The sequence below is a fragment of the Sciurus carolinensis genome, chromosome 7 (genome assembly GCF_902686445.1).
Source record: "Sciurus carolinensis chromosome 7, mSciCar1.2, whole genome shotgun sequence".
Classification (NCBI taxonomy): Eukaryota; Metazoa; Chordata; class Mammalia; order Rodentia; family Sciuridae; genus Sciurus; species Sciurus carolinensis.
In genome coordinates this window covers 133,473,016-133,489,157 of record NC_062219.1, presented here as the reverse complement: position 1 = coordinate 133,489,157, position 16,142 = coordinate 133,473,016, and the positions used below count along the sequence as shown (strand labels likewise).

The 16,142-nt window shown below is 38.1% G+C and overlaps 1 protein-coding gene and 1 pseudogene across 3 annotated transcripts in view; one reads left to right on the top strand and one right to left on the bottom strand.

The window, feature by feature from the left end:
• The window catches only part of Gmds (GDP-mannose 4,6-dehydratase), a 604,350-nt gene that overhangs the window by 49,648 nt on the left and 538,560 nt on the right, over nt 1–16,142 (top strand). The window lies entirely within an intron of this gene.
• Nucleotides 11,533–16,065, bottom strand: LOC124988455 (grpE protein homolog 2, mitochondrial-like; annotated as a pseudogene).

Here is a 16,142-nt window from a genome sequence, read left to right as displayed (position 1 = left end):
CCATGAAAAGGAAATTGCTTTATAGCTTCTTACCTACTTAGGTGAAAAGACTAAAATGGTGAATTATTTACTTTGTTTTAGAATGTTTGCAGTAAAGTTCAGGTGAATCATGCCCATTCCCTTAGCTGACTAAGGTACGATTTTGTAATTTTTATTCTCAAGCTTTTTGTTTTCAACCACAGAACCCCTAAATTTAGACTTTTTTTCTTTTCTGACAAGCTTAAGGCATAATGGAAAATAAGTACTTATTTAGAAATTTAATGTCTTTTTTGCTGCTGACTTTTGAGACAAAGTCATTAGGTACTATCACTTCTATTAGAGAAGAGAAAAGGGGAAAAGAAAGTGAAGTTTGAATCAGTTTTTTCTTTGTACTAATTCTAGTTCAAGATTTTGCTGGACAAAAATAAGTTTTTAAAAAACATGTTTTAAAATTATCATGATTTTATTTACTGTTTGTTAACTCCATGTAAGTATAATTACCTTAGAAAGGGAACCAAGGTTCTTATTGATACTGTTAAAAATAATGTTTTTCTTTTTTAGTGAAGTTAAGACTGATAATTCCACAGGAGTGATTGTGGCTAATGGAATAGCATTTATTGAACGCTGCTACTGTATACTTGGCAGAAACAGTGCTACTGTGTCTGAAATTCTTGATATTTGTTCACTTGACTATGATAATTTCCTGAACCCTTATGTGTGGTTAGCCAAGTGGTAACCAAGATACCTAAACAGTGGATCTTTATTAAGGTCTTAATTTTTGTCAAGGAAATTGATGAGATTTTAAAGAACTATTACTGTGGGCGAACTGTGTAGATGAAACTGTTTGGATTCCCACCCAACCCCTAATAATTAGGAAAGTGTATAGCACTTACCAGTACTAGTTACCTTTAGTGTGTTTGGCTTAGTATAAAAAATGGAACCTTGTTTGTCATAATGATAAAGGGATTAGAGATGTGAAACATGTTGGTTTATAAAGTGAGGAAGTAGCTGGGCATGTTGATGTATACCTGCAATCCCAGTTACTTGGGAAGCTGAGACAGGAGGACCACAAATTTGAGGCCTGTCTCATCAACTAAGCAAGGCTCTAAACAATTTAGCAAGACCCTGATTCAAAATAAAAAATAAATGTGCTGGGAATGTGGCTCACTGGTAAAGTGCCTCTGGGTTCAATTACCCAGTACCCTCCCCACTCCAAAAAAAAAAAGTAAAATTGATAGAAAATGCTTAAACATACAATTTAATGTTATAATACTTTTAGATGTAATGTTTGTTTCTTGGGTTTAAACTATATGTGTGTGTGTGTTTATCTTTAAAACATGTTTAGACTGGGGGTGTAGCTCAGTGGTAGAACACTTGCCTAGCACATCAAGCATTCATTGATTCCCAGTACTGTAAAAAAAAAATACAAAAAATAGAATATATTCTATGAGAAATGGACCTTGTTCTTTAAGGAAAATGAAATATATTTCCCCATATTTTTTCTCTTATTTCTTTGTAAGTTTTTCAAAAATTGCTGCTTTGCAAAATTTTAATGCCATTTCTTCCTGTTTCAAAGTTCTTTGTAATGAGTTTTAGTATGTTGTTTCAGAGATTATTGTGAACTTAGAGGTTAAGCTTGGAACTCAGAAAGAACTCCAATGTAGAATACAAAGGCACCTTGATCAGCAGACACCTTTCCCTCCTGCATACACACATATGCATGGTCCAAACTGCTGACAAAGCAGAGATTAAGTCAGGATTCCTGGGGCGTGGGAACTACCTAACTTGACTTGTGTCATGCTGAATTGAGAAAGACAGGTAATATTTATAATGCCTTTTTTACTATAGTACTTTCATTAAGCTTCCCCAATTACTGGTGTCCATGTGGCCATTTTGTGTGTATTTGCCAACTTTTTAGTCTTGAAGTGAAATTCATGGATAACCTCTCAACTATACATATTATTAAAAAAATCCATATAATGGTTTTGTTACAACAACAACAACAACAACAACAACAAATAAAAAGGGGCGTGTGAGAAAGAGAGTCCTTTGTCCAGAGCACTTGCATTTCAGTATACAGGTTGGTTGCTGCCACACTGGAGCATTTGGTGAGCCACTCAGAGGCCTCTGTCTCTCTCTCACTGGCATGTGGCACCTCAGTAAACACTAGTGGTATGCTCTTGGTGTCTTTGTTTTTTGAAATGTTCATATTTGGTTAAATTTGGAACAGAATAGTAATCTTTTTTGCCACATACTTTGCAACATTTACTTTATGCCTAGCTTAAAACTGAGTTAGGACTTTTACCCACAAGAATCTCCAACAGGACTTAAGAAACTTGTAGGGAATGTAGGACAGTTTTTGGCTGGGTGATGGCCTGGGCATCATGGAATCTCTAGCTTTCCTGATCTCCACCCGCTTAGTGCATTGGCAGCCCCAGGAATGGTAACAACCCAGGTGCCTCCACAAATTCCCCAAACCCTCCTTAGGTTCTGGGAACAGGGACTGTGAAAGTCAGTGGTTAGGGCCTCACAGATTACCCAGCTGTGCTCATTCAGCATCACCATTAAGAATCTTTACTGAGGCCATTTGTGCTGCATGTTGGAGAGTGAAGGGCAAGCGGCACTTATTTATTTCCCCAAGAGAGTATATCTTGCGTACGAAGAAACACATGGACCACCTCAGGGAAGGTGAGGTGATTGGGCCACATGTGGGATTCAGGGAAAAAATTCGTCTATGGGTCATTGCAAACGTGACCTGTTTTCCACCTCTCTTTACCTTCTCTTCTGTATCTTGGCAATACCTTGGAGTCCAGGCTGAGACTGTGCTGCCCTCAGGAAGCACCAGGTGGAAATTCCAACTCTGTTCTTGGACAACAGAAACTTGATTTGCTAATCCTTGGTGTTCTCTTTGCTGGAAGTGAGAATCATGAAACTACCCACGCAAGAGGATAACTTCAAATTAAATGAGAGATTTTTTGTAAAGACAGAGCAATGTCAGAAGTAGCAAGTGTGTGAAAGGTTGCTTTTTATTTATTTTAACAAAAGAGAAAACAGACGATGAATTGATGGAGTTAAAGACATTGTAATACTAAACTATCATTGCTCTTTCATTAGAAACATATAAAACAAAATTCTCATAGTTTTGTATTTCACACTTGCTCTTTTTCCTGAATCTTTGGCAATTTTCTTCAGAAGTAAAATATTGTGCTTTTAATAAAAGTTGCAGGTTTAATATTTTCCATTGGCTGAGTTGCCTTCCTGAGCTTTATGCCATCACCTCTGTGAGGTGGAAAAGAAGATGAGTTGTGGGAGGACTTGGAGCCAGAAATCCATTGAAATCTGTGGCCAAGTTATTGACATACATAAAAGGTTCATATATGATTACAAAGTTATCACACGGACTCATGGAGCTCTATCATTTAAAACAAAGCAGTTTCGGGATGCACATTGTCATCAGCCTAGTAATTGTGGAGTCATGTGTTATCTTGGCCACAAAAAGCTTCAGCAGAATTGATCTTTGTGTTGTAGTAGTTGGTACTTGCAGACCCGGCCATCAGTTATATAGTAGAATATCAAAGCCATTCCCCATAACCAGTGGAATACAGACTGAGAAGTAATTATTTTCAGATGTGAAAGTATGTTTCCAATCCTCCAGAGAGGTGTAGTTTCACATTCTGCAAATGCCATCAAAGTGAATATGCTCTGAAAGTATATTCAGACTATAAAGCCAGGAGATTATGAACTGCAAAATGAGCAGAGTGCCAAGGAGCGGTGGCTCCCACTCTTGGCTTCAAAGCACTATGGATTCTTGGGCTCCATCCCAGATCTACTTAGTCAGGATTTCTTTGGGTGGGGCAAGAGGGGGTCTGTGCTTTGATCAGGTTTCCAAGTTGATTCTGATAATTATATGGATTTGGGAATCACCATTATGGATTAGAAAATTAATGCTCAAAAATATGAGGTTACACTGCATTTCTGGTTGTCCCATTTGATGTCTACCTGAGTGCGCTCCCTGAATCTCAGAGTAAAATGATTAAAACAGGTAAACTGAAACATCTTTACCCCTGACCACCCTCTTCCCTTACTCCACTCTTAGTTCTGACCCCAAACACCAGTTCCCTTTGAATGGTTTTCTGCACCCTTTTCTCTGTCAGAGCAATGACCATATTCTGTCTCTTCATTTTTCTCGTGCATCCTCTCTCTTCCTGTCTGTATTTTCATTACCTGCCTCTTGACTTTTTCAGGCTCATTGATATTACTGGATTTAGTCTTCCCCACCAGTTCATAAAACAGATTTATTTTCATAGATCCGTGGGCAGATATTGTGAGTTAAACTCTTTTACCCAGCAGCCTAACCCTACCACACTATCGTCCCATGATGATATTGTATGTATTGCAAGCTTTGGTAGTAATGGACAATTGTCTGAAGTCTTACCCTGCCTCACCTTTCTTGAGTGCCTACATCATTGCATCTGGTTGTGGTACCACCCTAGTTAAGCTTTGCCTGTTACTCTCTCACCATTCCTTCTAATGCAGCTCCATTTCATGTCCAGATGCACATGTGGCCACCTCTATCTTCTGCCACAGGTTGCAGTTAATTGATTAGTGATGTATCCTTATGATTAGAGGTTAAACTCCTTGAGAACCAGGACTTATCATCTTCATATTTCAGCAGCACTTGTGTAGAACTTTAGATGTTGTAGATGGAACAATAACTGTTTTATTCTTTAGCATTGAAATTTCCTGGAAAATATTCCATTGCTGCAAAGAATAAGAGTTAAAACCTTAACTACTTTTTTCCTGCCTCGGTAGTGAATCCATCCATATCAAAATAGCACCTTTTTTTTTTTTTTTTCTTTTTGTCTTAAGGAGGATGTTGCTTATGTGACCAGCATAGAGTAGTTTTAGATATCTTAGATCAGGCAAGCAGAGAGATTAAAAGAAAGTTCTTGATATTGTTTTTATAGGAAATTTTAAATTACTTTTGGTTTTGGGAACAGGCTGTTGAATAGAAAGACTGAAATGATTTGTTTGATCATTGATGAACCTAGCTAGTTTGGACTTTGTGTCTGAGGAGAGAATTTTGAACATTCAGGTAGAATAATCAGTTCCCTAACTCCAGTTGTCTCTAGTGTAGGAGCCTTTGTCACTCCTGTTACTCCTCCATTTTTTAAGGCCTCTCTCCTTGGTGGAAAGGGACCTTTTGCCTCCAAGAATGCTGTTAGCCTGAAGAAAGAACCAACTGCAGTGGATAGGGAATCGACTCCTCCATTACTGGATTAGGTTCTAATAATTTCTTTTTCTCTTTTTAATTTTTTATTTGTTTCTTTATATATATGTGACAGTAGAGTGTGTTTTGATATAATATACACACATGGAGTAGAACTTCTCATTCTTGTGGTTGTACATGATGTGGAGTTACACTGGTCATGTATTCATATATGAACATGAGAAAGTTTTGTCCAATTCATTCTACTGTCTTTCCTATTCCTATCCCCTCTCTCTTCCCTTCATTCCCCTTTGTCTAGTCCAGTGAACTTCTACCCCGCCTTCTCCCCATTGTGTGTTAGCATCCACATATCAGAGAGAACATTCAACATTTGGAGTTTTAGTATTGGCTTATTTCACATAGCATGATAGTCTTCAGTTCCATCCATTTACTGACAAATGTCATAATTTCATTCTCTTTATAACTGAGTAATATTCCACTGTGTATATATATATATATATGCCATATTTTCTTTATCCATTCATCTGTTGAAGGTCACCTAGATTCGTTCCATAGCTTAGCTATTGTGAATTGAGCTTCTCTAAACATTAATGTGACTGTGTCACTATAGTATGCTGATTTTAAGTCCTTTGGGTATATGCCAAAGAATGGGATAACTGGATCAAATGATAGTTCCATTCCAAGTTTTCTGAGGAATCTCCATATTGCTTTCCAGAGTGGTTGTACCAATTTGCACTCCCACCAGCAATGTATGAGTTTATCTTTTTCCCCATGTCCTTGCCAACATTTGTTACTTATATTCCTGATAATTATGAAATCTCAGTGTAGTTTTAATTTGCATTTCTCTAATTGTTTGAGATGTTGAACATTTTTTCATTTATTCGTTGACTGATCATATTAGTTCTAATCATTTCCATCCTAAGCTGAAAGCTCTGTAAGGAACCCACTTTTACTTTTCTGCATTCCTGGGCAAATTTATTGTGGGTATTGATTTCTTAAGCGTTTGAGGCATGAATGAAATATTGATTCTGAAATGAGAATGCTGGTTTGCATCTAGTTTTCTGCTCTTCAGTAATTGGCTGCATTGAGAACTCTTAACAGTGATCCCTTTGAATAAAACAACATCAACTTGAAAACTTGTTCATTCCCTTCTAATGTGGGCATAATTTTATATGGGCTATTATAAGGAAAAACAGATAAAAATCACAACTCAGGGTTTAAGTTTTACTTGTTTGACATGGTATCCTTTGACATGGTATCCTAAAGGCAACACTTTCTTTACTGGAAAACTAAGCATTCTCTTCTGGAAACAAACATAGTGATGGTACCACCCTCATAGGATAGGATCTCATGACTGATTAAACAAAACATTGCATAGCAAGCATGACATCTGTCATGATACAAGTATTTTCTACACAAAGCACTATGAGGCACTTTTTTTGCTTCTCCTATTTTATATTTTGTCTAACAGCTTGGTGCCTCTCCAAGGAGCAGCTTAGGCCTACTTGGATAAGATTCAAGCTTGTGACCATGACTAATGGGGTCACAGGTAAATCAAATCCACAGAACTGTGAATGATTGTCAGGTGATAAAAGAATGGAATTCATTCCCCAAGCATATTACAGGTCTTGCTAGTCACCATGACTTCCTCCTAGACCAATAAGGTGGAGGTGAAGCAGAATCTAAAGACAGTGAAGAGGCCCTTCCATGACTGGAGATATAGGGATGCTTCACTAGCTGACCAGCTAAAGATTCCTTCTTCTCCCCTGCTGCAGAAGGGACCAGCTGAAATAAACTTGTTCCTTTTGGGAACTTGGTTCATGAATGAAGAGTGTTTCTGGTCCCAAATGATGTCATTGTAAAGACTCTAGGTGGAAATGGTATAGAGAAAAATAAAGTGTGATTGCCTAGATAACAGCAGTCACTTAAGATGTTTTAGTGACCTAGCAAAGTGTTTATAAAGCATTTGTTTTTAAACTTACAGTATTACTAATATTTAATGGTAATATTTAAGACTTCACTTTTCATTGAAAGTATCAAATTGATCACATATATAATTACATATATGTGTGTGTGTATGCACATACATACACTTATTTGTGAAAGGTGGCAAATACCTAAATAAAGACTCTTTTAGGTTCCCATTTGGCTATAAATGTCAGTGAGAGAGTTTTTGTACATATCCACTCATAATTTTAGTCCCTTATCTTGATTAGTCAGATCTTGGTTAAGTGAAACTGTGTAGATAGTTGTGTGGTTTTTAGTCCTTGCTTGTCAGAATGGATTTTTTCTGTAAATTAATAAACAAAGCTAAACAATGGTCTTCAGGGTGTATTAGAGCAAGTGCTTGCAGGCAGTTGGAAGGGACACCAAATTTAGTGATGAAGTTCTTTCTGCTATTTTTAATTTATGATAGGAAGACTAACTAGCACATTGTGTAGAAGTAACTATAGGCCTTGTTACAGATTTCCCCTCCATCCAGGTTGCTTCCAATATTCTAGTGTTTTAATGGAAATTCCTAAACAATGCCCTTGGCCTGATTTTGGGAATTGGCTAAATTGAAATAGGTAGTCTTATGTCAGGTTCCATTCATTAGCACTTTTGCCATTTCTAAGGGATAAACTTTTTTCTTGATTGAAATAACACAAATGTCGTTAGCAATTTTTGAATCCCAATGGAAGCAGTATTCTAATAACATTGCACATTAAAACATTAAACTATTTTGAAAATGAGCAGCTTTCATTTTCCTACATTTCTTTCTCATTTCTAATATGCACACTTAGTTTTTACCAAAGTTCATTGGTTCTTAATGCCAGTTTGGCTTCACTAGAACCACCTGGCAGTTTTGGTGACTTAAAACCTAACCAAGGAGGCTGGGGAGATAGCTCAGTCAGTAGAGTGCTTGCCTTGCAAGCACAAGGCCCTGGGTTCCATCCCCAGCACTGCAAAACAAAACAAAACAAAACAAAGCAAAATAAAAACCTAACCAAGGTGGGACTCATTGGTAAGAATATAACACTATATTTAATAGAACAAAATTCTAACAAATATATATTAATTTTTAAAATAAATAATTAGTAGACATCTCTGGTTTTCAGTTTTCTCACCTGTAAAGTGTGAATAATAACAATATAAAGAGTTTTTGGGAGGTGGTGAGTTAGATGAATGGGAGTGTAAATAATGTCAGCATGTCCTAGATACTCTGGGTACAGTCCCATGTCTGGCATTTATATAGATGGGGGCTATATGTTTTGAATGGTTGCCTCATTTTTAATGTCAACTGATGAGACCCAAGGAAATTTGGGATATGTACTTAATAGGTATAACATCATATTGGCCCTAGGGTGGCAAAGCTGAGGTGTTGATTATATTTTAGAAGAAATTCTGAGCATTTTAACTACTGACTGGGATGTATTTGAGGGAACTTGCACACAGGATGGACTTAGTGTACAACTTGACTTGTTAGTTGTGGAAATTGAGTTGTGGCTATTGTGTATCCTTATTGACTAAGATGTTTAATTCTTCCACATTGTCGAATCTTCAAGGTTGGTATTTGGGTGTGGATGTAGTTTTAGAAGGGATTATTTCATAAAAAATATTTGATTATTATATAATATGAAGAATATATAGTGAAATGCTGGGGTTGTGGCCCAGTGGTGGAGTGCGTGTCTAGCATGTATGAGGCACTGGGTTCAATTGTCAGCATCGCGTATAAATAAGTGGATAAAATAAAGGTCCATCAATAACTAAAAAAGCATTAAAAAAAAGAATGTACAGTGAAAAGAATGCAATACTTTTGAGGAACAAATGATGGTATACATGAACTTGAGAAGTTCTGTGCTGAATCAGATCCTTACCTTGTATGTTTTATTCATTGCTGAAGCTCCAGTGTCCAGAACAGGATCTGGTATAGATCAATATATAAACCAAAAGTAATTGTAGAGTGTGCAAGTGCTGTAAAGGGAATGCTCTTGGTGGCAAACTGGAGTAGTGTCACAGTCTGACCTGCTGGTAGTTATATCAGTTCATAGTAGTTGGCAACAACATAAACACAGAAAGTGAGAGACTCTTATTGTCATGTGATAGAGAAAATTTTTGGCCATTGATGCTGATCATTAATATTTTTGGCTTGTATTTTTCATGGTTTAAAAAAATTGCATCTTCCCAGTGACCTGGGAGGCTGAGACAGGAGAATTTTGAGTTCAAAGCCAGCTTCAGCAATGGCAAGGCCCTAAGAAACTCAGTGAGACCCTGTCTCTAAATAAAATACAAAATAGGGCTGGGAATGTGACTCAGGGGTTGAGTGCCTCTGAGTTCAATCCCCAGTACTTAAAAAAAAAAAAAAAAAAAAAAAGCATCTTTAAAAGAAAATTATTTTTCTTGTATTTTTACAAAAGAATAGTTTTATGATTGATTGAGGATGCAATATATATTATATATATTTATTTATTTATAAAAATGGTCCTTTATCACATCTAGTTTAAGAGGCACTGTGCTATTGAGTGACACACTGGGGATGAAATGAATGGTAACTAGGTCAGGGACACCTCTCTAAAGATGAGATTTGACACTGGAGAAAAACTTTTTAAGGCAGAACAAATGCAAGTGCACAGTCCTCAAGGCAATGGAAAACCTGGTGAGTGTGTTCTAGGAACAGAAAGAAGCCAGGAGCATAAGGAGTAAGTGTGATGAGACAGGTGCTAGGGAGGTAGGTTTGCAAAAGCCAGATCCTCAGGGTGCTCACTTACCTTGACATGAGTTAGGGTCTTGTTCTGAGTGGTCATTGTTGCACACTTTTGTGAATAGGGTATAAAGAGTGAATGAAAATTAGGAGGCAGTTATAGTTGTTTAGGCAAGAGATGGTGGGACAGAACAGGTGGAGAAAAGTAGACAAATCTGTATATTTTGAAATTGAACTGATATAATTTGCTGATGGGCTGATTTCAGGAGTGAAAAAAAAGATGACTCCTAGGTATTTTTCCTTGGTCATTTGGATGAATAGAGATACCATTTCTTGGGGGAAAGAGACACTTTTTGAGGAAAGGGGTGGGGAGAATGAAAATAATTGAGAAGTAGTAGTTATTTTCCTTGTTCTTATGAATCCTTTTGAACATGAAATTTCATGTCTTATATTCTATTGGTACAAGTGACTTGGAGAGGAAATACCTAATGAAGAAGGAAGGCATCTTGGGGTCTCTAATGGGTTCTAATAGGTTAAATTGGAGAAAGAAATCTTGTTTATAAGGTATTTTGGAAACTCTTTGAAAAATTCTTTAGAATTAATTTGAGGATTTGTTCATATTAGCTATTTTATGTTCCAAAGTGACATCCTGCTCTGTATTTGTTTAGGCATGATTTATGTTACCACTCATTCCACAAAAGAATAAGTAGTGAAGTATTGATAGATATTGTGGGCCATGTATAGCATTATGACATTTGTCCTTTTCTTAAGCTAATGAGAGGAAAAGGGAAACATTCACCTTTCATATTACCTTTTAAGTTCTTTATTTTCCAAATCATTTTTATCTTTGTCAGTATCTTTTTTTTTTTGTAAATTCAAAAAGATGAAGATTTATCATCAAACTTGTAATTACTACACTGTACCTAGCCCCTAGTCAGGAACACAACTGAGAAAACAGATTAGTTCTGATGTCTACCTTTTTCTAGAGCATTAGAGTCACTCCAGAAAGAGCCAGGTATTTTTAATTTGGTGTGGTGTTTTTCTATTTCTTCTTTATTTCCCTGAGAGAGGTTCTTTGAAATTAAAAAAAAAAAAAAAAAAATATATATATATATATATATATATATATATATATATATATATATACACACACACACACACACACACACACACACAAGTGTAAAGCTTTATCATCTAAGTACCCAAATGTCAAACCAATCCCGGTCTCCTTTTCCCACAACATACAAAATACTATACAAGAGTACTAATTTTAACAATTAGTTGAAAATACACAGTTAAGAGGATTTTGGATTCAAAGACATCAGAGTACCATTTTAAATAATTTTCATTAACATTTTGATAAAGGCCATAGAAACACTTGTCACATTGTTCAAATGCTCAATGGCAAGACTTCTGATAAGATCAAACTGGTCACATAAAATCAATAGAGTATCATAGAAATAAAGCCAATATGACTAAATCCTGAACAGAGCACATGAAGTTCCTCATGGTGTAATACAAACCTATTTTAATAAATAAAAAAATAGGTGACTGAACTCTGTGAGAACATTCAGATCTCTACGAGCAGACCATCAGTTCTCTTGGAGAACTGAATGTTCTCCCAGAGTTCAGTCATCTAAGTCTAATGGTACAGCCATAAGTTTGTAACCACCATGCCAGGTTGTACCTCAACACCAGCTGGCACATGACAGACGGGTTCATGCTCTTGAGGGTCATGTTTATCACCCGTGGGAATCCTTTTCTCCAGGCCATGCTTGGCAAACACACTTTACAGCTTCTAAAAGTGACAACCCTCAGAAAATGTTCTCCAGATTGAGCTTCTAGTCCTCAGGTTGTTTCTTCAGAAATGCATTTATTTGTCTTCTCCAAAATGTCTGCCATCTCCATGACCAAGTCCTTACAGAAACTCTGGATTCCAGATATCTTGGTGTCTTCCACACATCTCTGGGTTCATCTCCTTGTGTTTTCACAGTCAACTACAGCTCTTTTGTATCTCAGTGCTAAATCCTGTACTTCCTTCTCCAGTTTTACAAGTTTTCGCTCTAAGTCTTATTTGGCAAGATAGGACCCAAGTTCACCAGGAGGGTCCTCAGAGCTGTAGTCCTCACCAGCAGTTCTCTGAATGTCTGTGCTTAATGAGCATAGCTATCCCTTGCTATATGAGGACAGGAGTCACTGCACCTGTTGCCAAGTTGCTCAACTCCTTTGATATTTTGAAGTATGCCTTGCCTTGAACAACCCCTGGTGTCTCTGCCTGTGCTGGTAACCAGTTTTGTCAATCCTCTTAGATTCTCTCCCACATCCCTCAGCAGTCCTACCTCAGTACCTGGTAGGGGTGCCAGGCTAGCTCAGGCGCAGGTAAGGGCCGCGGAGTCAAGACCCAGACTCCGGGAGTTGGGTAGAAGCAGGCTTGTGGCGAGCAGCCTGCAAACTTGTTTATCACAGGAATAACCATACATTTTATAGACTTTTTGCCCATTCACAGTGTGCCATGGGGAATCAGACCACCAGGCCCCTTACAGGTTCCCTTGGTAACACTAGGTCAATTTGGGGGCAGTTGTTTACTTTCCTAAGAGGTCAGAGCGGAATGCTCCTCTCTTCATGTTTACACACGTGAGACATAAACTGCTGCGAGCCAAGAACTAGGATTTCTCCCAACTTTTCCCCCATTTTTATTAATTTGGACAAGGGATTCCTTCAGGAGGACCTGGTTGACCTAAACCCTCGTGAGTCTCTTGTTGAAAATGGACCACAAACATTTAAGAACTGCAAGTATTGTAAGGAAGAGTATGCAGGCTAATCCTAACATTACAGTAGGATTTAGCATATTAAGCAGGTTCTATTTAAAGGTAATAACACAGACCTCTCCCAGAAGGGAGAAGGGGACCATGACTGATGTTCTAAAGTCCCAAGAAGCAAGAACCTTACATCCTTTATAGGTTAAGGTCTCTTTTGTTCTCCAGTTCTTTCCCCCTTATCTCTCCTTTTTGCTTTTTGATTAGGCCTAGTTTTGCAGATGAGATGCATAAAGTGAGAAGTGAATGGGCAGGGGAAGGGCCAATGTGATTCAGCCAGGTAAATCTGGTAATCAGTGGGCTCTGCAGATCCTTGATATTCCATTCTCCAACAGGGGCAGTCTCCAACTTCCAGAGGCAGATGGCTTTCATGGCCTCCATTTCCTCCATTTGACTTGATCCCCTGTTTCTACACTAACTGCCCCTCCCCAATTCTGGCTTTATTCCCCCTTTTTGCTTTAGGAACTCTTCACTGCTATAAGGAAAGGGGCGGGGCACGACAACCGCTCTGGCTGCTTCGAGCTGGAAGGGGGCCATGTGGGGCAAGCAGTTTGGAGTTCACTTTTAGAAACCGTGTCATTTGAGGGGTCCATGGGAGAAGTCTGGTTGGGGAAGAGCAGGTTGTAAAGTCTTCTGGGGGTGGGTGCTTCTATGAGAGAAGAACAAAAGACATGAGTACTGAAATGAGATTAATACAAAATAAATGTTGCAGCATCTGGAATATGTCATAAAGATGACAGAAATCAATAATCTGTCACCAGGAGGTGGAAGAGCTGAGAAATTGTTCCCATAACAAGGCCTAACAAAGGCTGGAGAGGACAAGACCTTCATGTGGGAACCTTAACATTGTCTAAGTTATCAGGAATGTAAGTACCACATTTAATTCTTAATGTCATTGATGTCCCCAGATAATATAACCAAGCTACTTAAGTACCTCACTTGCTGTCATTCAGACAGACCCAGAGGGACTGCCTGGTCAATCCACCTGAAGTTGGCCTGTGCTTCACAATTGGCTCTTGTCAGAAATTGTGCTGCTACAATGTGTCTTTTTTAGCTTAAACTATACACCAGATGGGTGAATTGCCTTAAATTTCATTTTTATTTCTAAACAGTGATTTCTGTTGTTTAGCGATTTCCTTTGGCAGTGTCTCTTTTGCCACTAAGAAAATAAGAAAATATCACAGACTGAGTAATTTATAAGTAGAAAGTTATTTATCACAGTTCTGGAGACTGGGAAGTCCAAGATCAAGGTGCCAGCAGGATTATTGTCAGGTGGAGGGTTGCACTCTGCTTCCTCTGCGGGGAGGAACATTGTACTCACATGGCAGAAGAGCAAAATAGCATGAGAAGTGAACTCTCCAAAGCACCTTTGGTAAGTGCATCATTAATTCACTTAATCACTTCCTAAAACGTCCCACCTCTTTTTTTTTTTTTTTTTTTTTTTTGTGCTGCTGAAGATTGAACGCAGGGCCTTGTGCTTGCAAGGCAAGCACTTTACCATCTGAGCTATATCTCCAGCCCTGGTCCTATCTCTTAATACCACCCCAATAGGGATTTAATTTTGACACATGAATTTGGGGGGACATTCAGGCCACAGCAGGTAGTTAATCATAATTTCAAGATTGAATAACCAAAATGATTGGTTTGTTTTGTATAACTCTTTTGTACTCTTTGGACTTTGATACTGCCACTTCTTGAAATCAAATTTTGAAGATACCTTGAAATTTCTTATTTTGAAAACCTATTGCCTCTTTCTAAAAAATAATATCTTGGATTTAAGTTGGATTGTTCTATAATATCTATGCAATGTTTTTTGTCTTTTCTTCACATACTGTGGTGGCTTCCATTTATTTGTCATCCCTTGGTCTAGAATGACAGTGTTCTTGAAAGCAGGAAGCATTCTTATTCACTGTTATGTTCCACAGCAAGAATAAGATTTTATTTATACATTAATAAAATTTATTTATAAAATCTTTTGCACAAAGTAGTTAATCAATAAAAGAATGTTGAGAGGTTTTAAATTATTCTGTTCTGATAATGGCATCTCTATACTTACTTGTGTTAACCCCCCCCCCACACACACACACACACAGGATTTTGCTGTATTGCCAAAACTGACCTTGAACTCCTGGGCCCAAGCAACCCTTTTGTCTCAGCTTCCTGAGTTGCTGGGACTGTAGGCACATACCACTGCACCTAGATTTTTAGACTTAAAATTTTTTCTCTTTTTAACCAAAATGTTTTCTTTTCCTGTGGTGTTGGGGATGAAACCCAGGGCTTCATGCATGGTAGGCAAGTACCCATCACCAAGCTGTATCCCAGCCCAACAAAGACTGTTGCGTGTTTATGTTTTTATATGTATATATAAGTATATATTTCGTTGTAGATGGACACAATACCTTTATTTTATTTATTTATTTTGTGTGGTGCTGAAGATCTAACCCAGTGCCTCACACATGCTAGATGAGCACTCTACCACTGAGCTACAACCCCAGTCCCAACAAAGACTGTTTCTAAGTATGTTTTGGCACTGAATGTCATTGCTAGTGGAGGAAGTCAGGGATTTTGGATCTTCAAAGACATTAGAGAAGAGAAATCATATGAAAATTTGATTAAATCCCAACTTACAATGCCAACTATGTTTTATTCATCTCATGGTCCAGTTATTTTTGTATTTGTAGTTTCTACTCCAAACCTTTTCTACTTTCCTGAACTCTTGCAGATTTTCCCACAGACCCATCCACTTTAGCAAAATCTCTTTTCCCTGCCTTATTTAGTTTAAGCTTTTCCTTAAGTGAATTATACCTTCATCCCTTCAAATTCTCACTGTGGTTTTGTGGTCCCTTTCTTCCTTAATCTCTGAAGAGGAGAACCTGCCTCTTCCTTACCAAGGCTGACCCTTCTGGCTGTATTCTTGGTACCAGAGACTGTGCTCACTGGATCCAGTCAGCTTTTTTATTTTGTGTTCTTTCCCTTTTCCCCACCTACCTACAACTTCCTCAGGCCATCCTTCTAAAAGAGAAGACTTTTCTTTTGCCTCTTCTACCTGCTTAGGTTATTCTTTAAACCCTCTCTTTGTCTCATTGGCCATATCTTTTCAAGTTGTCCCCTCTGTGCCTAGTCTTTTACCAACTTCCTTTACTCCTCTGCCCTGCACTGTGGCCTGTGCTCAGGGATGGTTGGAGCTCTGGTGCTTAGAGTTGCCACTGGTGAGGAAGGAGGAAGTTTCCATAATTGCTTCTAAGCAATTATACTCCCTGGGGTTGTCTGGGGTGGCTTCTGAGAGGGAGTGTGAGAAATGAGAGTCCCTCCTTACACTTAATCTCTCTTCCCTTCTTTGCTTTTGTTGCACTGTCCATGTGTCCTCTCCCCTACCTTGCCCAGCAGATCAGGTTGTCTCTTTACCTGGGTTAAGCCATTATATGGTTTCCATGAG